This window comes from Mastigoproctus giganteus, chromosome 13 (genome assembly GCF_048544385.1).
Source record: "Mastigoproctus giganteus isolate SK-2022 chromosome 13, ASM4854438v1, whole genome shotgun sequence".
Lineage (NCBI taxonomy): Eukaryota > Metazoa > Arthropoda > Arachnida > Uropygi > Thelyphonidae > Mastigoproctus > Mastigoproctus giganteus.
In genome coordinates this window covers 112,523,703-112,548,055 of record NC_143587.1, presented here as the reverse complement: position 1 = coordinate 112,548,055, position 24,353 = coordinate 112,523,703, and the positions used below count along the sequence as shown (strand labels likewise).

General features: G+C 37.4%; 1 protein-coding gene across 1 annotated transcript in view; it reads right to left on the bottom strand.

The window, feature by feature from the left end:
- Window positions 1–24,353, bottom strand: part of LOC150076369 (uncharacterized) — a 265,264-nt gene that overhangs the window by 173,621 nt on the left and 67,290 nt on the right. The window lies entirely within an intron of this gene.

The following is a 24,353-nucleotide window of genomic DNA, read 5'->3' as shown; positions in this document are numbered from 1 at the left end:
GTGCAAGCATGCACACACACGCGCGCACACACACACACGCACAGAAACAGTTTGAATACAAAGCTTAACTTTCAGTCTCCTGGCAATAATGAGTAGTACAATTTGGATAACAGTAATTGAAACAGGCAATCACTGTTACTACAGGTACTAATTAAAACTAATATAATGTTTTTTTGTAATAACTAACAATATGCTGATATATTTTTATTGAACTTTAAATAATTAATATTTAGTGCAATTTCAGTGAGTAGGTTTATTTATTTTTTCGAAACAATCAATTACAAACATGATCATTATAAAATCTATTACAGAAAGCTTTAATCAACCTCATTATCAATGTTTAACAGTAATAGGCTAACAGTCTAACTGCAAAGAGGAAAAATTTAACAATGCTTTTAAACTACTAAATTAAAATTATGACCAATTCTTATGGCATCCAGCACACCTCACTAATTGCACACATAAAAGAACATATTAAGCCGTGTGTTGTTAACGAAATTTTTAATTTCTTACTCTGTTCTTTCATCATAGTTTGATTCCTGATTAAGAAAACTTTTAACAAATAAGTGTTAGTGCCAGAAAATGCACTTTGAGGTAAGTTTATTAGGACATACATTTCATGATTGTGAAACAGCTTATTCTATTGTATAGATATTGAGTAATGGTATCTGCTTACAACCAATTCTTATTCCATTAGGGACTATTAAGTAGGTATGCAAACGGTTTCTTTAGAAGTCAGAAACTGAAACCAGCAAAAAAGTTGATATGGCAAAATCTGTGGGATTTGCCTCTGTGGGGAACTTCTATACTGTAAAAAATTTTGCACTTATTAGGTTGGAAATATGTACTGCTATGAAGGAATACATGTAATCATAATTTTAAAATTTGTTTATAATCTTTTGTGATTACCAATATAATTCCCTCCCTCCACCCATCAAAAAAAAAAAAAAAAGGAATCACAAACAAGTTCAAAACCACGGAAGAATTTGATATGAAATCATTAATTCAGTGCATTCCAAACTGGGTTGTCGAGACAATTTAGGGTTGTGTGATGTCATGTGGGGTATCACAAAATTACTGATCTAAAAAAAAAATTTTTTTTAAAGTTGATAAATAATAAAATAGGGGGGGGGGAGCGTATACAGATAAAATTTCACCAACGATTAGAACTTTACGTAAATTTTTATTTTCATAGTGGTAACACTGAATACAACAAACAAATCTACAGTGACAGCTGACTTCTATTCATGGTAAAGTCTAGTTTGTTGATTCTGGCATCTGCTATTGAGTAATTGCGCCACTCTACTATTAAGTAAATGTGCCTGCCAGTGTAGCTGTTTCAGCATTTAGTATTACATTAGTTATATGAGGATGGTTCAATAAAAAATTGCCCTGACCTAGCTGCAGAGGTGTTAGCCTGTTGATTCTTAGCACAGGTTTTAGTCCTTCTCTACATAGCTACCGTGCAGATTTATTTACACATTTCTCCCATCGATGGATGAGGCTACGGATACCATTTTTGTGAGGTTGGTCTTTGAACCATGACTCTGTTGCAGAAATGAGTGTCTCGTCGTCAGGGAAGTGAGTCCCCTGAAGAAATTATTTGAGGGAAGGAAACAAGACATCCGATGGTGCACGATCAGGTGAGTAGGCTGGATGGGGCAGTATTTCATATCCACAAGTGGCCGCATGTGTTGTTGCAATTTCAGAAGTGTGAACTGGGGCATTGTCTTGAAGCATTCTCACACCTTTGGACAGCATGCCACGTTTACATGTTTTGATTTTCTTCCATAATTTTGTGAGTAAGTTGGCATAATAGGCACCTGTAATTTTTCTACCTTTCGGCAGGTAATCGGTCATTATTATACCTTTCTCATCCCAAAACACTGCCAGCAAGACCTTTCCTGCTGACGCTTGGACCCTTGCCTTCTTGGGGGGGGGGACCATGATGTTGCCATTCCATGGACTGCTATTTACTTTCAGGGTCAAAATGGTGTATCCAACTTTCATCTTGAGTGATTAGACGAAAGAAAAAGTCTTCCTCATTTTTTTTTTTGGCACAGGGCTAACAACTCATATGCTTTCTGTTGTCGATCAGCCTTCTGGAAACCAGTCAAGGAATCCATCTTGCACTCAATTTCTGTAAATGGAGTTGATCATGACAGAGCCAACACTAATCTTCACCTCCTGGGACAATTCACACACAGATATCCAGTGAACTTCCATGATTAACGACTCTACTTTTCTGATCGTGCTGTTATCAATGGCTGAATGGGGATGACCTGGAATGGGCTCAGAGTCTACCGATGTCCGACCACACCTAAACTGTTTATGCCAGTGCTTCACAATGCCATAGGATGGGGCTTCATCTTTATGTACAGCAGTCATCTCATCGTGGATTTCTTTAGGAGATTACCCCTTCAAGAACAGATACTGGATTACAGCTCTGGCTTCAACTTTGTGCATGATGCTACTTCGTCACACATTCAGCTGTAAGAGAAAAACAAATTGAGACACAGGGATGAAATTTTACACCTTTAGTACAGTGATATGTATGATGCTACATGCAAAATATCATGACTCTGTGATATGTGAAAGTAGGTGAGGGCGATCTATTATTTATTGAACCACCCTCGTATGCTATTATACAATAGTTTTATATTTTCTAGGCTTGATTTAAAAGTGTTAATGTTTGCAGAATTTTTTTTACATTTTTGAAAGTGACTTTTTAGAATTACCCTAATTATGGATACATTTATTTGTAGAAGAATAAGAGAAAGTTACCTCAAAATGATACATAGAGCACTTCCGTATGATACTCTCCACGCATTCTACATATCATATTGAGGTAAATTTCTCTTATTTTTCTACAAATATTGATATCGACATAGAACATACTAAGCATCATAGCTCTGTTATATTCCATCAAATGGATAAATTTATTGTGAAAAAGAGAAATATTGCTGATGTTGAGAAAGATGACACAACAGACTAAAAAGAAATTAGTACTACTGAAACATATGTCCTAGCTTTGACAAGTAAGACAGTGTTTGTTCTCATTGGGCAATACTAGTATCAAATTTATAAAAGGCAAAGTATATTTATAGTGAGGAGAATTTTAAAGTGGGCTTTATGTGCTGTGGTGGTGATGTGGACAGTTCTATGCCTTTGTGTTAAGTTTGTGCAGAAAAACTGGCTAATGAGAGCATGGCCAAATAAATTTTTTCAACATTTTTCCACTAAACACAACCATTTAACAAGAAAAACTGTGAATTATTTCAAAGATATGCTGAAACACAGAGTGCTTTATTTACTAAGTAGTTTAAGACTTCAGATGAAGCTCAAGAAGCAATTTATCTAGTAGCTGATATAATTGCAAATTGTACAGAACCACCACTCAGCTGGTGAGAAAACCATAATTCAGGCATACTGTACCATAGCGAAAACTGTGTTCAGCCCTGCATACAGAGCTGAAATTAACTGACTGATAACACAGATAAGCAATGAATTCGGGATATATCTGAAAACATTGAAAATTTGATGAGAGACATGGTTGGGGAAAAACAAACACCGTGTTTGTATTTCAAGTTGACAAATCTACTGAAGTTAGCAGAATTGCTCAACTCTTTGCTTTCATTTTATTTATGAAGGAAAAACTGCTGAACAGTATTCATGCTGCAAAGAAATCATGCTTATTACAAGAGAATAAGATGTTTTTAAGGTTTTAAATGAGTACACTGAAAGGACAGAATTTATGGGATACCTGGTTCCTGGGCAAAGCGATGCTGTCACCCCTCTCGCTAGTGAACGAACCCACAACTTGGCAGGTATGGAGGTACACTGCACCACTGCATTCATGTAGACAGTAATTCAATGTCAGTATGGATAAACATTATGAGTTAACTGACTTTTAAAGAGGGATGATAGTGGGTACCCAACACATGGGTCACCCTATCGCGGAGGTGATATAAAAATTGCAATATCCCTGTTCGACAGTATCAAGAGTGTATTGAGAACATGGCATTTCCAGAATAACATCTCATCATGGACAGTGCTATGGGCAGAGAATGTGGTGGATGATCATGGCCATCAACGTCTGTCTTACATTGTTTCAGCATTGTTTCCAATCAAAGAGTAACAAATCACTGCCAACCTTGAATCACCTTGAAACAAATCACTGCCAACTTCAAAAAGGAAGTTGCCAGAAAAGTCTCCAACAAGACCATCAGGCAATCATTAGCCGCAATAGGTTATGGGAGCCGCTGACCCACCAGAGTTCCATTGCTAACACCACAACACAGGACTCTACACCTCAAATGGGTGAAAGAACATCAGCACTAGACCTTGGATGATTGGAGATGCGTCTCCTGGTCTGATGAGTCCCATTTCCAGTTATTTTGAGTGGACAGAAGGGTACGTATCTGGCAGAAACCGCACAAAGCTATGTACCCGTCATGTCAACAAGGAACTGTTGACATGACGGGTACATGCCAGCTGAACATAACCCAAACCATTACCGACCATCCCCATAGGTGGATGGTCGGTAATGGTTTGGGGCATGTTCAACTGGCACACGTTGGGACCTCTGGTACGTCTAGATGCATCTCTGAATGGTCCAGTTAGATGTCCATCCTTGCAGACCATCTGCATCCCTTCATGGTCACCTTGCACCCACAGGGCAAGGTGACCATGACAGTCCTGCTGGACTCTTCCAGCAGGACAATGCGTCCCACCAGAGCCGTGGTAACCAGAACATGGTTTGAAGAGCATTCTGCAGATAAATTTAACACCATGGTATGGCCTCCCCATTCACCAAACATGAAGCCTGTGGAGCATCTTTGGGATGTGGAAAAGTCCGTTGGAGCTTTAGATTCTCCACCCAGGAATGCGACGGAATTATGTACAGCGGTGCAGTAAGCATGGATTGAAATACCTATGTTATGCTTTCGTGAACTAGTGGATTCAATGCCTGATTGTGTCACTGCCCTTATCCGGGTGAGAGGTAGGCCTATCCATTGCTATCCCATGATTTCTGTCCTCTCAGTGTACATGCAGAAGATGAATTTATGTTGGAAGAACTATGTTGGAATAAGCAGAGAAAATACTAACCACACAATGTTTTCTATACCGAGAAGTGATGATTGCAAAAACTACTGATGAGGACCAAATGATAGTTTTAGACAAGACTGTGCAAGACGGCAAGCTTTTTTATTAAAACTTTTTAAACTAAACTTTTAATTTTAATTTTTTTAATTAAACTTTTTATTAAAGGAAGGCCTCTTAAATTGCACATATTTTCTCATATATGTGAAGAAATGGGTACAAAACAAAACAATCATAACCAACATACTATGGTATGGGTATGTTGATTATCAAGGTGACAAGTGCTAAGTTGCATTTGTGAGCTCAATGATGCATCGTTGAAGTTAGTTGAGCAAGAAAGTAAAACTGAGTTTATAAGGCTACTGAAAAATGAACTATGGTGCATAAAATTAGCTTTTCTGTCTTGAACAAATAAGAGAGCATTTTGACTAAAAAAGACAAAATTTTAGTGCTGAGAGAAATTAAAAATTTGGTCCAACAGGAAAAGCTGAAGAGAAAAATTATGAAATGTTACCAAAAACTTCTGGTTGTTATTTGAAGAAAGATAAAAGATTTGATTTGTAAATACCTGACATTACTGAGAGATAAACCTGAAGGGTAGTTCCTAGATTTCAACACAAACACATACGACTGTATAAGAAAACCTTTTGTTTTATTTGTTTTGTTTTTAGAAGGCTTTCCCTGGCAGAAGAGGAATTTGCAGAGCTGAAAAATAACTGGCACTTGAAATTAAAATACAAAGAAAATTATCAGGAAAGCTTCTGGATTTCACTGCAAGATTTTGCTAATACAGTTGATTCCGTTTATTTGGGGCACACCGGGACTAGTGAATTTTGGCCAGATTAAGCGGCTGCCCCAATTATGCAAAGTTTCACGTAAATAGTTAAAAATACAGTGACCCCCACCGCTTTACAATTGGTTCACCGTACAATCAAATCACGTTACGATGGACTCACCATAGTAAAGTACCATTCACTATATGATGTGTTGTAATCACCGGTCATTGTGAGCATGTTTGTGAATTGAATTTTAATTCTATTAAACAGCAATTCTAATTAGCAAAAATGGGAGGAATATTATCCACAAGCTATAAAAGCAAAGATATATTAAGCACAAATTTACCCTTTATTGCATTACCAATTAAAAAATTAAATGATACGTGAAAATCGTAAGAATATACGTAATAACTGGAATAATTAACACGTACTGTAATAAGTACATACTAACTAGTTGACATTTCTGTTCACTGACATTTGTGGGTTGTGGTTAAAATTTAAAACAGTAAAAAGATAAGCAATCAATAACAAAGAACATGGCACACACAAATTGCAAGTAACACGATAAGTGCAAGTGAGAACAGAGTAACAAATTATGAAGCTTTAAAAATAGGAAAAGAGAAGATTCTGAAAATTTATTTTTTTATATGATTGAAGATTTCATGGAAGTATAAACACCATAACCCACAGTATAACCGTGAAATTCTGTGGATTATGGATTTCGATTTCTGTGGGTTATGGTGAAATGTTATTTCACCATAACCCACAGAAATCCGACCAAACCATGAGGTACGGACGGAGACAATCATAGGGTAATCTCCAGTGCTGCGGGTTATGGTGAAATGTTATTTCACCATAACCCACAGAATTCCAGCTGTTGGTATTATCACAAATTCAATAAATCGAGTTTACTACCTGTTTATGATAGATTGCATGAACAGAAAAGCCCAATAAACAGGTGACTGCTAATTGTTTTTGTTTTATGGTTGTGACCTCCAGAAATCCAACCAAACCATGAGGTACGGTTGGAGACAATCATAGGGTAATCTCCAGTGCCGCGGTCTCCTGCCCAGATTAAACGGCATGTTGTCCCAATTAAGCAAAGTAAACCCTGGCTATTTTCTCAATTGGGTTCCTTTAAGATTTGTCCCAAATAAATGGCTGCCTCGATTAATCAGTGGCCCAAATAATAATCGGAATCCACTGTATTAGCTAAATAAGCTCTAGTGGTTTTGTTGCAGTTTTCAATCACTTATTCTTATGTAGCTGGCTGTTCTGTGATGACTAATGTAAAAACAGTGAAACATGGAAGTTTAAAAAATGTTAGATGAGCAAATGAGAGTGAACCTTGACCTACATGCATCCTAACAATTTGTAAAACTCAACAAGCACATGTAAGCCACTAAACTTGAAAAATTTTTTTATTAAAAATTTGTTTTTAAATGTATGTTTTTTCTATTACCCATCTAAAAGTTATGTAACTATTACAATAATATTACAACTTGATTTTTGGAAAGCTATACATTAATTATCACACAAAAACTATCAAATGGTCCAAAAACTATCCTAACTATCCAAGAATGCCATTAAGTTAAAATTACATATATGTATCAGCAGTAGTAAATTACAAATTGTGTCCCCCTTCAAATTTTCCTGAAGAGGCAACCATACCAAACAAACCATCTGGTGGTATAGTAGTTTAGCAACTGATTACTGATCAAACTGCAATGCATTTTGTTAAGTGTATCTTGCCTTTGATGGTGATATTATTAATGAATATATTGCAATATTCCACGTTGATAGTTATTAGAATTATGAGAAACTGTAAAATACAGTATTAGCTTCTTGTTTTTCATTTTCAAACCTATATCCCTACTGTGGAATATTTGTATGTGAATATAACCTTAAAACAGGTTAAATTTTTTTCTCGTTAAAATATACTTTTAACAGTTTTGCCCACTGGCCTATACTTAACAAACACCCATTATGGCAATAACAGTATGTGAAATGAATGGTTTCAGCAGTGCTTGCAATAAAAGAAGAGAAACAAGAAATGAATTTGAATTGGCATCCTTGAACTTAGGGAAGGTCCCCACAGACTGCAGATGTGCAAATATATCTCTGATTCACAAAGGGGAGCAAAGGGTGACCCAAGTACTTACAGACCTGTTAGTTTAACTTCTGTTCCGGGGAAAATAATGGAGCCACTGGTTAAAGAATCATCTAGACTAGACTGCAGTAATAATTCTGACACAGCATGGGTTTGTTAAGGGGAAGTCTTATCTGACCAATTTGATTGGATACTATGAAGTGGTCACAAAGGAAATGGATGCAAAAAAATAATTTTGATATCATATACTTGAATTTCAGGAAAGCTTTTGATACCATTGCACATGGAAGCCTACTGTATTGGAACAGTATGGCATTAAGCACAAGTTGCTACAATGGATAAAAGGATGGCTGAGTGGGAAAAGACAGAGTGGTAATCAATGGACACTGCTCTTCGTGGACTAATGTTATTAGTGAAGTCTCCCAGGGCTCGGTATTGGGCCCATTATTGTTTTGTATATTTATCAATGATAATCATGAAGGTATATCAGGCTTAATGTCCAAGTCTGCAGATGACACAAATGTCAGCAGGGTTGTTAATGGCAGATTGCTACTGTAACGGGATCTAGAAAAGTCAGGCAGATGGGCTGAGAAGTGGCAACTGAAGTTTAACTTTGACAAATACTGCATATGGGTAGCAGTAACTCCAGAGAAAAGTACCAACTATGTGGTACTACACTCAGAGTGGTAGAGAATGAAAAAGACCTGGGGATAATTGTGCAGTCAGATATGAAGTTTTCTGAGCAGTGTAGACAGGTTGCCAGAGCAGTTCATGGGGCCTTGTCAATGATATACAGGAATTTTTCTAGTAGGGAAAAGGAGGTGATTATCCCTTTGTATAAGGCAATGATCAGGTTGCACCTCGAGTACTGCATACAGGTCTAGAGGCCTCATTTTAGGAAGAATGAGGAGTTGCTAGAATGAGTACAGAGCAGGGTAACAAGATTGGTTGGGGAACGAAGGGGTACTCTTACCAGGAAATGCTTAAGTTCTGCAAAATTGCAGTGTCTGGAGACTAAGCACCTGCGAGGTAATCTGATTGCAGTGTATAGGGCTTTGAATGGTTTGAGAATGCTCAATGCTGATAGGATTCTTCCTCTTGCCCAGATTATGAACGTGAAGGGGCATAAATTCAAATTGAGGAAAGACAGTTGTAGAATAGATGTGCAGAAATTTGCCTTTAGCCAGCAGGTAGTTGATTGCTGGAACAAACTTTCATCAGTTGTCATGGAATTGCTAGCTTAAATAAATTCAAGAAAGAACTAGACAAAGTTTTTGAGCAAATGGATGGATGGATGGATGTAATGGTTTGGTTTTTTTTTAGTTTTTTTTGCTGATGCTATATAAGCTTGCTTTCTTGCATCATATGCCTCTACTAATGCTAAAGCTAATTAGGGTTTGCTGTTCCATTCCTGCTATTGTCATACACTTCTCCATCTATGTTAGAAAAAATTAACCTTAATAAACATAATTTATCACAAAATGTATATGGCTATCATCTGCAAGTTTAATTATCTGGCACCTTGGACCCAAAATGTAACATGTTAAATGAGGACACCAAACCCCACCTCAACTCAAAGCATTCCAACAGTGTCAGAGCAGAGTTAAAAAAGGGGGGATTCCCTTAAGAATTGCAGCCCCACAGATGCTTCAAGAACTGAACACCATCAGGGACATAATTTCCCTGAACAGCTGTCATTTAGGCTCTATGAGAAAGTTCTGTTCCATACACTGCTATGTACTCCTGACTCCAAAGAAATTATGGCATTCCAAGATATCCAGTTTCACCTTTTTTTTCCTACACAGAAATAGGAAAAAGTATCTCTAGAACAGTTAGTATTAGAATAGCTAATGATGCAAGAATGCGCACTTTTTCTGCATCTGCAAAAAAAAAAAAAAACTCCAATTGTTCACACTTTCCTCATTGCCAAAAAGTAATTATCCAAATTCTGCTTTAAACTTAACCAAGCTCACTGCATCAGCCACCGCGGAAGGTAATTTATTCCAATGACTATATTTGTGCCTCCTGGATCTTGAATTTTGTACTAGTGCAAAATATTGCCCTCATTCATTTTATTTATCTCCATCAAGACTTTGTATATACCTTTATATATATAACTCCCCTTCCCTCTAGTTGTCAAGCCTTGCAAATCCACACCTTCCTGAGCTGTTCCTTATATAGATATCAATTTGTGCTTCTCACCAGTGCTTTAGGAACAGGACATCATCCAGCTAAGGAGGATGTCTTTATGTGTGTGTGTGTGTGTGTGTGTGCAAGGTGCAGAGAATGTGAAGAAATTAGGCACCAACTCAGCTTCCTGATGGGCTGAGAGTTGAAGAGTAGGGTAGATACCCTCGAAGGAATTAAAATGAGGGGTCCATCAAACTCTTGGCTGCCCAACTCAAAGCCAGAGCTCACTCTTGTGCATTGGACAACAGTGGTAATCTTCAAGGCAGAATGTACTGGTCTCACAGGACCTGGTTATTGTCAGTTACGCTATTGTCAGGGAAATGGGAAATGTGTTATGCAAGAAGGACACGTGGAATAGGACCAGGGCCTGTTTGCCAGGGGCAAAAGTAGATGATGTTGTAGAGCAAATATCATCTTTTAAGAGCACAAAGGGTGATACCATTGCACATGCACTAATGATATTAAGAGTAAGAGATCTGAGCGCTTACTTAACAAGTACAGTGCAATGTTGGCAAAAAAGTCACAAGTTAGATTAAATTTGAAAGTCACTGCAATTCTGCCCAGACACAATAAGAGGGGACATACTTTGTAAGCCTTGTCAATCAGTTCAGCCCTGAAGAGAATGTGCAAGGCTCACGGGTTAGAATTTTTCTGTGTTGTCTGTGCTTATTTTTACGGGGATGGGATACACTTGAATAGAAGGGGTGCAAGATTGGGTAATAAGTGCCAAGTTATCAGTTTGGTGTGATATAAGCACTAGGAAAACAGAACTGTATTATAAGCCTAATGACTGTGATGAGTATACCAAACATCTAAACAGGGAATTAGAGTGGGACAGCAAATCAGAATGTCTCATAATGGGGAATTTTAACTTTCCAGATGTTAACTGGAATTTGTGGGTTTCACTCTCACACGCTAAAAAGAACTTTGTGAATTTTTTGGATGAATGTTTTCTATAGCAGCATGTCAGAAAGGCAACAAGAGAAAGCAATACCCTTGATTTGGTTAACAGCTGTAATTCTTCTTGCATTAAGAATCTGTAATTAAAAGACCTAATGGGTCTTTTATCACAGTGTAATGAATTTGCTCACAGTGTAATTTGATCAGAAAATAAAACTGCTTGGGATGCATATTAATTATCAGGCGATACAGAAGCCTATGGAAGATATAAATTAGTCTGTAATTAACTCAAAAATGAGGTTAGGCAAGCTAAGGCAGATTATGAGAAGCCTCTGGCAAAGAATGCAAGGAAAAATAACAAACTTTATGCTTATATTAACAGTAGAAAGAAAGGGTTGAACCACATTGGGTCACTTGATTGAACCACTTGATGTCTATGGGGTACTCTTGATGAACCTGCTCAGGTTGGAGACAAATTGAATAGGCATTTTGCATGTACATTAACACATCGGGAATTATTTAGGGAAGGGGATGCCAGAAGTTTATCAACCTCTAAATAGGAGCTAAATGACTTTATGATAACTGAAAGGAAAGTGGAGGACAAACATAAAAAATGCACCTGGGGTAGATGGAATCTATCCAATTATATTAAGGGATGCAGCAAAGGAGATAAGCAAACTTGTAGCCATAATTATCAGAGCATCCTTGGATTCAGGGGGGGGGGGTCCTTATGGACTGAAAAAGTGTAAATATATCCCAATTCATAAAGGGAGTCTAAAGGTGACAAGAGTAATTACAGGCCTGTTAGCTAAATGTCTATTACAGGGAACATATGGTATCACTGATTAACAAAGTAATGCAGGACCAGACAGGAATACAATTATACTGCAATCACAGCATGGAATTATAAAGGGACAGTCTTGTGTAACCAATCTGATAGATTTACTATGATGAACAAGAAACTGGATGCAAAAAATTATTTTGACACCATATACAGCAGGCTCTCAATTTACCGGGATCGGGTTAACCAGGACACCTCAAGATTTCAAATTTAAAAAAAAAAACAAAAAAACACAGAAATCATAAAATTCAAGTAATAACTAGTACAGGTATAAACAGATGTTTTGCAAGTCGTAAATAAGCGACTTAAGTTATAAGTTGTTATTGGAAGATTGACGTACATATTATCTTGCATTACTTGCTGTCTTCACACCTGCTGCCCAAAAAAAAAAGAAAAGAAAAATGTTTAGTGCGTCGTGCCAATGGTTGTGTTCCATCGCACCGCAAAAAGACAAATTTTGTTTCGTTATTTATGTCAGGGATGTCGAATTTTTTTTTTTTTAGTAAATATTTTTTTTTGTTTAGAAATTGCGAAAATGATGGGTAAATGCAAAGGAGTTGTGCTTTCAATTAAACAAAATCTTGGAATTATTCAAACGTTTGAAAACAGTGCATCCATTAAATCTTTAATGAATCATTATAATATTGGTGATCAAACCATACGGGACATGGTAAAAAAAAGGGGGAAACTATTAGATTTAAAATTGACATCGTAAAAAATAAAGGGAAGTATCGTATTGGAACATGCAAGTAATGCATGGTAGGGTTTTTAATTTTTTTATCTATCGCCATATTTTTTTACATAGGTTGCTGAACATTTTTCGATACAGTAAGTCCCTGACTTATGTAACTTTGCACTTACGTAATTTTTTTTTTTTTTTTTTTTTTTATGATTGTAAAATTTACAACAGTAAAAAAATAAAGAATAATAATAAGCAATCAATAATGATGATCACTGTGTGTACAAGTGAGATATGGAGGAACAAGCTTAAAAATTGGAAAGATGAAAAGAAGATTCTTAAAATTTATGTTGTTGTTGTTTTTTTTTTTATATGACAGAAGATTTCAGTGTGGGAGGGGACATATTTCACCATAATAATGTAAAAATCCACAGAATTCCAGCTATTGGTATTATTGCAAATGCAATAAGATCCAGTTTACTACCTGTTTATAATGAATTGCACTAACAGAAAAGCCCAATAAACCAGACTCTGCAAACTGTTTTTGTTTTATGGTAGTGACTTCCAGAAATGTACTTGAGTAAAATGTGAGCTCGTATGGGGTGATAATAGTGAGTTTTTGCCTTAACCCTGTGAAGTTCTTTACAGAAAATTTCATTTTGACCATTATCATGGTGCCAACTAAGAGTGACAGCGGTACTAGTAAATCTACCAAGAAAAGGAAAGTGATTGATTTGGATCAGAAAATTAAAATAATAATAATGTATGAAAATGTTGTTGTTGTTGGAGTGGGATTTATTGGTGCTAGAGCTACTATGACCATATTGCGCCTGTTACTTTGGAGTGTTGGTCAATATAGGAAAGGAGACTATTCTAGAAGTGATTGTATGCGTTGATCATTTTTAGATAAGTGAACAGTTCTGATAAAGTGGCATCATCTCCAAGTATATGGCTTAGTTGCAGAGGTTTTTGTGAGCTAATTAAAGATCTGAAACCTGCGATTCTAGCTGAATGATAATGTGCACACTCAATGATAATATGTTTCACAGTAAATATGGAACTACAATACAGGCAAAGTGGCAGATCTTTTCCTAGTAGTAAAAATAAGTGTGTAAGATGTGTATGGCCAATTCGTGCTCTTGCCAGCACAACCTCTTCCTGCCTGTTTGATCGGGAACTGGATCTCCATAGCTGTTTCAAGAAGTTTGTTACCTGTTTGATTATGCCACATTTCAGACCACATCTCAGTACATATCCGCCATATGACTGGTTTATAATCAGAAAAAGGAACTGGGATGGAATTGAAGCAAGTGGGGTGTTTTGCTGCTTCGTCTGCACGCTCATTTCCTGGAATTCCAATGTGGCTGGGTATCCAGCAAAACGTGACAGTCTGCTTATTTTTATTGAGATGGCATAACTGATTTGTGAGAGAAGTGGATGCAAATGTTGTGATTTATTCTGTAGAGCATTCACAGCACTTAAAAAGTCTGTATATATTATTACCTGAGTGTTTGGAACATCATTAAGGAGATTTAAAGCCATTTTGATTGCGTATAGTTCAGCCGTGAAAACACTGCATTCAAGTGGTAGTTGGACAGAGACAGTGAATGTAGGACTCATTACTGCAGCTCCCACTGATATATCAGTTTTGGAGCCGTCCATGTATATCTGAAGAGTGTCAGCATTGGTCAATGTGTGATTCGGATGTGACTGTCTAAGATTGTGTTTCGATAAGGAGTGTTTTCCCCACTGAAGAAAATAGTTGTCGCAATGAGATATATACATTGTCCATGGTGCTTGTACTGCGTCTGTAGCTTAAAAGATATTTCCAAGGTAGATGTTCCAATTTTGAGTTACCTCTTGTAGCTGGATACCAGCAGGTTTGTTTTCGTTGGGTTTATTTCTATATAAGTTTTCCCACCGTGGTTCACAAAGATATGTCCAGATGGGATGAGACGGGTGACTACGTAATTTGACTGCATAACTAAGAAGCAATACTTTTCTCCTAAGATGTAGTGGAGGTTCATTGGGATCTATATACATACTTTGCACTGGGGATGTCTTAAAAGCCCCTAAGGCAATCCTGAGAGCACTAAGCTGAACCGGATATTGAGCCAAGCCAATGCTGTCTTACGTGCAGAATCATAAATTGGGGCTCCATAATCTAGACAAGATCTTATTAAGGTTCGATATAGGTGTAGAAGAGTGAAGCGATCGGCTCCCCATGTCATGGAAGAGATAACTTTGAGGATATTTATCTTTTTCATGCACTGAGTTCGTATTTGTCGTATATGTGCCCAAAAGGTAAGTTCAGTGTCAAGTATAAGGCCCAAGAACCGAATACTTTTGCTAAGTGGTATTTTTTGGGTTCCTAATATTAGCTCCAGATCTGGATGGAGCTGACGCTTTTTGAAAAAGTGGATAGCAGTTGTTTTCATTGCAGGGAGACGATAGCTATTGCGGGATGCCCATGACTCTATTTTGTTTATCAAGATCTGCAATTGTCGCTCAATGGAGTGCATGCTTTGTGAGTGATAGGATATAATAAGGCCATCTGCATATAAATAGGTGTCAACATTAGCCGGAATATTTTCTGTTGCATTATTTAGCCTAACTGCAAAGAGCGTTGCACTTAGATCCTTGTGGGACCCCTTCTTCTTGGACAAATGTATGGGATAGTGAATTGCAGTAACGCACTTGAAAGGCCCTGTTTTCTAGAAAACTCTGTATGATTAGTGGTAGCTGACCCCGGAGTGGTGTGGCATACAGATTTTGAAGTATGCCATACTGCCCTGTGGTATCAAAGGCTTTTTCGATATCCAGGCAGATCATGACTAGATGTTCTTTACAGATAAAAGCATTGCGTATGTTGGATTCTGCCTTGGCCATAAGGTCTAGAGTTGACCGATTTTTCCGAAATCCGTACTGATTCTTATTCATCACCGATTGAGATTCTAGATACCATACTAAATGAGCGTGAATCATTTTTTCTAGTGTCCAAGGCAACTGCTGAGAGATATTGGCCGATAGTTTCGTGGATCTGATTGATCCTTTCCAGGTTTAGCAAACTATTGGGTGGTGCCAAGAAAGAGGGTAGTAGCCATCTGAGAATATCCAGTTGAAGTATATTAGTAATGAATTCAAAGCTTGTTTGTTTAAATGTTTAAGCATTATATAGTATATCCCATCGGGCCCTGGTGCACTATCACCCGACCTATTTAGAGAGCTCTCTAGTTCAAATAGCGTAAAAGATCGATGATATGGAGGAGATGCCCTTGTATGGAAGTTCAGGTTATACTTTTCTGCGTTAGCTTTTGGCTGTTTAAAAGCAGACTCATATGCTGATGTTGCAGAGGTTTGAGAAAAGCAATCTGCCAGGGCATTTGCAATTTCTATTGGAGAGATGTCTTTACCTTTCCAGCTTATAATGGGCATTGGTTCGGGGAACGATTTACCATTCAGCTGTTTGATTTTATTCCAGATTTTTCTACTCTCTGTATTTTTAGTAATAGTGGAAGCGAACCAGATCCAAGAGTCCTTTTTCGCTTTTTTCTGCACATAACATACCTTTGCTTTAAGTTTCTTAAAATCAATCAGGTTGTCAGTTGTTGGGTACTTGCAAAATCGATTCCATGCTTTAGTCTTTTCTTTTTTGGCATCACAGCATGCATCATTCCACCAGATATTGGCATGTCTGCGAGGACCGGCTGTGATTTTTGGTATAGCACAGGTTGCAGCTGTGCTATACCAAATGTTACTGCACAGTTATTATCAGTGCAGTAACATGGTCGGTAACTTCATCTATGGACGGCTTTTGATGACTTGATTATCAAAGGAAATTGAATCTGTGAACGTATTCCAATCTGCTTTTGAAAATTTCCATTTTATGCGGTTGGCTATATGTGTGGTTCTGTTTGTTTGCAATTTGCAAATAATTGGGTAATGGTCACTGTTAAGTGGGTTACTTGAAATTAACCACTGAATGATTGGGAATAGTTTTGGGAAACATATTGATAAGTCTATGGCAGTAGATACTCCGGTGGGAAAGTGAATATAAGTGTCAGCACCAGTGTTTAATAACATGAGATTCTGGCTGTCAAGAACTGTTTCAATAAGTTTTCCTCGTTTGTCTATCTGGGGAGATCCCCACATAGTGTGGTGCCCATTGAAATCTCCTAGTAGAATGAAAAGAGATGGAAGCTGCTTTATAAGGTCCTCCAGTTCTTTCGCAGTGAATTCTTTGTTTGGGGAAAGGTATACAGAGACTATGGTTAAAGTAAAATTTAAAACGATATGTAACGCTACAGCTTCTAATGTGGTCTGCAGCGAGATCTGTTTTGTAGGAACTTTGTTGTCAACTAGTATGACTACGCCTCCTCTGGTTGAGTTAGTATTGCTTCTGTCTTGATACTATAATTACTAGATACTATAATTTTTAATCACTGGATAGATACTATAATTTTTAATCACTGGATAGATACTATAATTTTTAATCACTGGAGTCACCTGGGTTAGATTGGTTTCTTGCAAGCAGAGGCTTATTGGACTGTGCTGTTTGATTAGCTCATAAATATCAAATATATTGCTTCGTAGACCTCTACAGTTCCACTGTATAATATTCTGCATTATTTAGTTTTAGAGATTGTGTATGGTTCGGTCTGTTTTTTATATCCAGCCTGCTTGTGCCGTTCTAGTTTCATCTTTTCTTTTTTTGGGAAGTTAGGGCGCCCAAAGTCCATATCATCTTCTGCATGTAAATCTGGGATTGTATCATCCTGCAAGGTACCAGCATCAATGTCCATATTTCCTGAGCATGGTTGGTGTGCAATATTTGGGGATGATGCTTTCAATTTCACAGTTTCTGATAGAGTATCAGTTGCAGTTGGTGGGACTGTTAGCGAAGTATTGCTAGCACAAGTCACTTTACATTGTTCTGTAGGTGGCTGCTGTGGGGACAACAGCACTGATCGAGCCCAATCGGCAATTGAGATGGATGGAGGTACTGTGACTGCCGTTTGTGTTGCAGGTGACTGGTATTTTTTGGCTGCCACAGCTTAGGTAATTTTTGGCATACTGAGCATAACTTTTTTCCTAGCTTCCTGGTAGGTGACCTTTTGTTCAACTTTGTATTTCTGAATCTCTTTTCCTACCCTCCAGAGTTCACATGTTTTTGAGTATGCTGGATGCTGGCCTTTACAATTTGGGCATTGTGGCATTTCTGCATTGCAGTCTGTTTGTGTATGAGCTTTAGAGCCACAGTTTGGGCAGATGGTGTCTCTTCAACATACTGTTTGCGAGTGCCTAAATTTTTGACACTTGAAACATCTGATTGGGTTCAGAATGTAGGGACGTATTCAGCAATTGAGGTATCCGGCTTTGACACATGATGGTAAGGCTGGTGTACTAAATGTGAGAATAATATTCCTAGTGGGAACAAGTTCACCATCTTTTTTAATTATTATCCACTTTGCTTGAACTATTTTTTGATCTTTTAGTTCTTCCACTATCTCATCTTCAGTGACATTCATCAGGTCCCACTCTGCTATTACTCCTTTGGAACTATTTAAAGTAGCATGAGGGGTGACCTGTACTGGTATTCCGTCGAAAGTTGATAATTTCAGCAGAGCCTGAGAATGCTGGTGCTTAGTTGTTTTGACTAGCAGATCGGAGTCTTTTCACCATTTTCGGTGAACCAGCTACACTTTCCAAACATTTCTGGATGAAATGGTGAAAGTGTACTCACAGGTTTGGCAGAAAGAGAATGTAATATGAGGAACATTGGATATTCCTGCTGATTCTCATTTTTGTGTAGTCTCTTAGATTGTGATTCGTCACGTTCGGGTTCATTTAAGTCATGACAAGAGCATCTAGGCTCAAGTACTGGATAGTTGTCATAATCCATGGTTGCTCCTTTTAGACCCAGAGGATAACTTTTCCTCCAGGTTACCAGCCCCGCCATGTGGAGGCAGGAGCGGTGCCACCAGTGACCAAGCGATTAGTGGTTAGTGTGTTACGTAGGTTAGTTCTATATACAAGAAGAAGAAAGGTACCTTTCTTTCTTTTTTGAAAAGCTTACTTCTTTATTTAGAAGAGCTGAAAATAAATAACTTAGTTAATAAACACTTGAAATTTCTCTGAAATCTATTAATTCTAGAGAAGGCGCTTTGAAATTTGCTTTTAGATTCGCTTTGATCACTCGCTTGGCGCTCGGGGCCTGTATGAAAATGGTCAGCCATTAACAAGTATCGCGTGGAATTCAGATTTGTCAGTATCAACGGCAAACACAATAAAGGAGAAAGATAGAATATGAGAAGCGGTGAAGGGATCAGCACCAATGAAGTCAACTATAATAACCAAGGCTATGAAATAGTATCAGTTTTTACAGTACATAACATGCGTTTTTTATTACTTTTATGTTTTCTTTTCTTATGTGCCACTCTGGCTACTTCAACGCAGCCACCAGATAGTTTTTAACTGAACTAATTAAAAATATATAACTATTTTCCTTCATTCTTTTGAGGATATTATGTGGTTTTTGTAATTTTGGCATATCAGGTATATAGTATCAATATTTTATTAGTCATTCCCAAGTTACGTAAAACTCGACTTATGTAAGAAGTCTTGGAACATATCTCTTACGCAAGTTGGGGACTTTACTGTATTTTTGGATTAACCAGGAAATCAATTATCTGGGATTTTGATTTTGCCATCTATCCCGGGACATCAAGAGTCTACTGTACTTGGATTTTGGAAGAATAATTTTGATATCATATACTTGGATCTTAGCAAGGCTTTTGATACTGTTGCACATAAAAGACTGTTGTACAAACTGAAGTAATGCAGCATTAAGGGTAAAGTACTGCTATGGATAAAGGGATGGTTAAGTGGAAGAAGACAGTGTGGCTATCAATGGGCACTGCTCCTCATGGACTAATGTTATTAGTGGAGTTCCCCAGTGTTCAGTGCCTTGTCCATTGTTGTTTTCAATATTTATCAATGATATTGATGAAGGTGAATCAGACTTAATATCTAAGTTTGTAGATGATGATTCAAAGGTTGGCAAGGTGGTTAATGACATTCATCACAGTGAGCTACTGCAACAAGATGTAAGATAATTGGTGGTTGTTGTTGTTATTATTTGGTTTTTAGGAGCATTAGCAACTAAGGCCATATTGCTCAGGGATATGCGGTGGTCATTCTCTGACCTTTCCGCATCCTCCATATTTGGTGGTGATGGGCTCAAACCCCAGTCTAATCAAGAAGCGTGTGCTACACACTGCTGCTCCTTCCCACCTGGCTATGGAGATGCCAAGATAATTGGGTCAATGGGCAGAGAAATGCCAGTTGAAGTTTTAACATTGACAAATTCAAGGTACTGCACATGGGTAGCAGTAACCGTACAGTAAGTTATCAACTGTGTGGTACTACACTCAAGGCAGTGGAGAATGAAAAATACCTAGGGGTAATTGTGCAGTCAGCCATGAAATTCTCTGAGCAGTGCAGACAAGTTGCCAGAACAGCTCATGGTGTTTTGTCAATGATATACAGAAACTTTGCTAGCAGGGAGGTGATTATCCCTTTGTATAAGGCCACAGTTAGGGTGCATCTTGAATACTGTATACAGGTCTGGAGGCCTCACTTTAGGAAGGATGTAGATCTGCTGGAATGGGTCTCAAGACTAGGCACCCCACAGAGTGTAATCTCTGGCTGTATTAGCCCCAATCAAGAGCGTGGCCCTATCTTTTGACGCCTTGAAACCTGGCATTGTATTTTCCTCTTTGGCAATGTATGTTTGATCCGGTATTTTTTTCCAATACCAGCAGTCTCATCAACGTTAAAAATTTGCTGCGTTGAACAGCTGCCTTCATCAATAATTTTTTCCAACACATCACAAAATTTCTCTGCAGCTGCAGAATCGGCACTGGCGACTTCACTGCATACTTTAATATTTTGGAAACCAGCACGATGCTTGAACCTATTAAACTACCCGTTGCTTACCATGAACTTGGGTTGGGGTTCGCTGTACTTATCCTTAATATCGTTATAAATACTTGTTGCTTTTGCTTAAATGGTCATTAGACTCAGGGGCACTCGCTTCTGAATCGGATTTTCCATTCATATTATTAACAGCTGTTCCATCTTTGATATAGCACCTGAAAGCTGTTTTGTGATCACTGTTGATCGTAAGTACATTGATCCTTTGACATGTTCTTCTATACGCACACTGTTTCCTTTGAAATAGTATTCACTGTTGAAGCAGCGAGACCTAATTCCCTTGCAGTAGATGACAAACTTTGTCCTGCTTCTTAATCATTTTCATTTCTAAATCAATTTTGTTTTGTTTCCTGGCACTACCACCACTTGCACTTTTCATTGGTCGCTTTCCCTTTATCATTGTAACACAAAAATAGGAATGAAGAGAAGTTTCTGAAAATTTATTTTATATGATTGAAGATTTCAGTGAAGGGGAACTCATTTCACCATAAAACTATAATGTAAAAACCCACAGAATTCCAATTTTCGGTATTACCGCAAATGCAGTAAGATTAAGTTTACTACCCATTTGTAATAGAAAAGCCCCAATAAACCAGAAAGTGCAAATTGTTTTTATTGTTTTATGGTCGTGACCTCCAGGAAAATATCACAAAAGCATTCAAAATTGATTATTATAACTGAAACATATAATAACGATGAAAAGGTAGTGCAATTTCCATTATAAATATGACCTTTTAGAGAGATAAATATCTTAGTAATATAGCAAAATTTTCAAGTTCCAAAGACTTGAAACGAATTGCAAAAAAAAAAAAAAAAAAAGTGTTATTGGATTCACATTATATTTTCACGATACCTCCATTTATTCCTACGGGATGCAAAATATGTTTCCACGATTTTTTTAAGTTTGCACCAGCCGGAAAAAAACTTACATAAAGTCTAATTTCCGTAAGTCGGGGAGTTCCTGTATGCAAGGAAACCTATTTACTCCCTTGAGATTAGTGAACTACAGCCTCAACTGAAGAGGACTTTAGAAATTCTTCCAGTCTTTAACTGGAACCAAACTCAGATCCCTCCAAACAGATGGCAGATAGTGATAGGTCACTATCTGCCTAGGCTTTTTTTTTTGGCTGGGACTGTCAAGTACAATTTTTTTTTTAAAATTGTACTTGACAGTCCCAGCCAACTTTTGGCAACCCTGACATAAATTTACAATATTGTAGAGAGTATTATACAGGTGCAGATTTACTCCTATGAAACACAAGGAGCCATATGTTCAGACCACCGAAGTTTCAATTAGTACAAACTGGTCAGCTTCCACGATGTCTAAAGTTCTCAAAGGTGGAAAGTTCGCAAATTGTGCACTGTGTGTGTGTGTGGCAACCATAGCTAACACACACACACTACAGCAATCTGCAGTATATTATGTGAAGATGTCAAATCAGTGCAATGGTGTAAATGCCTCCTGTAGTGTTGTTTGAGAATAGGTTCTACAATGGGGAGAGGAAGCTCAAGCAAATCCTTAGTGCTTCCTACTCACACCCCCTAGGAAGTCTTACACAATATGCCAGGTTGGCTGCAATATGAAAAAATGCTACAGTGGGCAGTCAAACTATAAACTTAAGGAGTTTGAAAACTATAAACTATAATTTCAAGGTCAATGGATTGGGGGATCAAGCAATCAGTGACAGTAATCTCAATAATCGGAGAGTAATGTACCAATTGTGTGGTACTTTATGCAGAGTAATTAAAAGGACCTAGGCGTAATTGTGCAGTCAGATATCAAGTTCTCTGAGCAGTGCGGACAGAAGAGCTCATGGAGTTTTGCCAATGAACAAAAAATTTGGTAACAGGGATAAGGAAGTGATCATCCCATTGTATAAGGCAATAGTCAGGCTGCATCTTGAGTAATGCATACAGGTCTGGATATCTCATTTTAGGAAGGATATAGAGTTGCTGGAATGGGCACAAAATTCAAGGAAAAAACTAGACTATTGGATGGGATGAACACATGAAATGGATTGATTTTTTTTTTGACTGAATCTATATAAGCTTGCTTTGTTTCATCATTTGCCTCTACTAACACTAACAGCAGTACTAAAAAGCATCACGTCTTCCTAAATCAACCCAACATCCTGTTGTTCACCACCAGATAAGGGAATTTGTAGAAGCTGCTATATGATCCAATCCAGTCCCTCCATGACTTTCAACAGGAATGGGGGTTTATCACTATCCCTAGCTTTCCCTCTTCAAAAAAAACCACCAGGAAATCAACAACTTGAAAAAAAACAGTAAGATGGGGTTCCATCAGAGCCCCATCCCAGCTAGCCAATGAACAGAATAATACCTACCAAGTGTGCATGGGTAAGAAATTCTTCCTTCCTCTCTCTCAGAATATCGGCCTATTTTGCAACAAGGTACTCGTGATTCAACAAAAAAGATTGTACAAAGTCAAAAAATCTCAAGGGACACCAAAAACAGAATAGAAGTGCACTGCCCGGTAAATTTAACTGACTGCCCAGCTAAAATTTAAGCAATTCTCGCAGTACCGTATGGTACCGCTCACTGATCTCAATTAATATTAATTGGAACATACTATGCGATCGAGGTCAATAGGACAGGAGCATATAATGTTGCTCTGGATTGCTTAAGTCACATTTACAAATAACAGAAAATTTATAATACTGCAAAGTATTACACTTGCCCACCAGGATACTTCATAATGCCACCCAGCTGGCAAAATTTTCTTGGGAGAACACTAATGTGATGCACTGATATTTTAGTTATTTCAATCTTATTGTATATTAATACAATTATTGTCCTCACTACTGAAAGACCTGAAGGATGGCCAGAAATTTAAACTATTTTATTCTAATACGGTGCAGAAATCATATTGTATGATGGCTCTGAAGAAATAAATTTTGAAGAAAAAAAAAAACTGTTACCACCTGAATTTTTTTTTTTAGTTTACTGAGGCACTTAAGAGGTACAAAACTCCATAAAAGCACATTCAACACTATGATATACAATTTTATTATGTTTCTGGATCACTACTAATCATATTTTCAGATCAGTATAGGAGGAGGCATCAAGAAATAGCCATGGTTCTCAACTGAGGGTATGCATGCATCTGGGGGTATCTCAAGCAGTACCAAGAGGTTCCTCCAGCATTGCTTTCAAAATGGTGGATTTTCATGTGCTTAGTTTTTTAGTAAAATATTTATCAGCTAATTGCAAAATTTTACTCATTATCTGATGCCCTAGAATTTAACATGTTTGAAAAAACTAAATCAAAACCAAACTGTCCAGCCAATCATAGTGCTGAAATGAAGTCATGATTTCCCCATAAATCACTTGTCAGTTCATGTATACTTTTGTCTGTCTAGCCCTTAGTAGTTCTTGCTATCCAAAGAGTAACTTCTAGTCAACAAAAGGTTGTCACATGCTGTTGTTTACAAAAATTACTAGGCAACTGAATATATCTATGTGAATATACAGCCAATTTTTAGATATTTTCCCCTATTAGAAATACAGATGTACAATAGATATAAGACCCAGAAATGCTTTGTGTTGCGAGTCTGTTCTGGAGCGACATGGTGGTTTTTCTGCATAACTATTTTTAATTTTTTTTCACACCATCCAATCAAGGATAAATTTTTAGTAAGAAGATCAAATAGAAAGTTACATTCTACAGAGAGAAAAGAAAATCTTGAAAAAAAAAAAAAAGATGCAAAGACAATTTAAGATCATCTCAATATGACA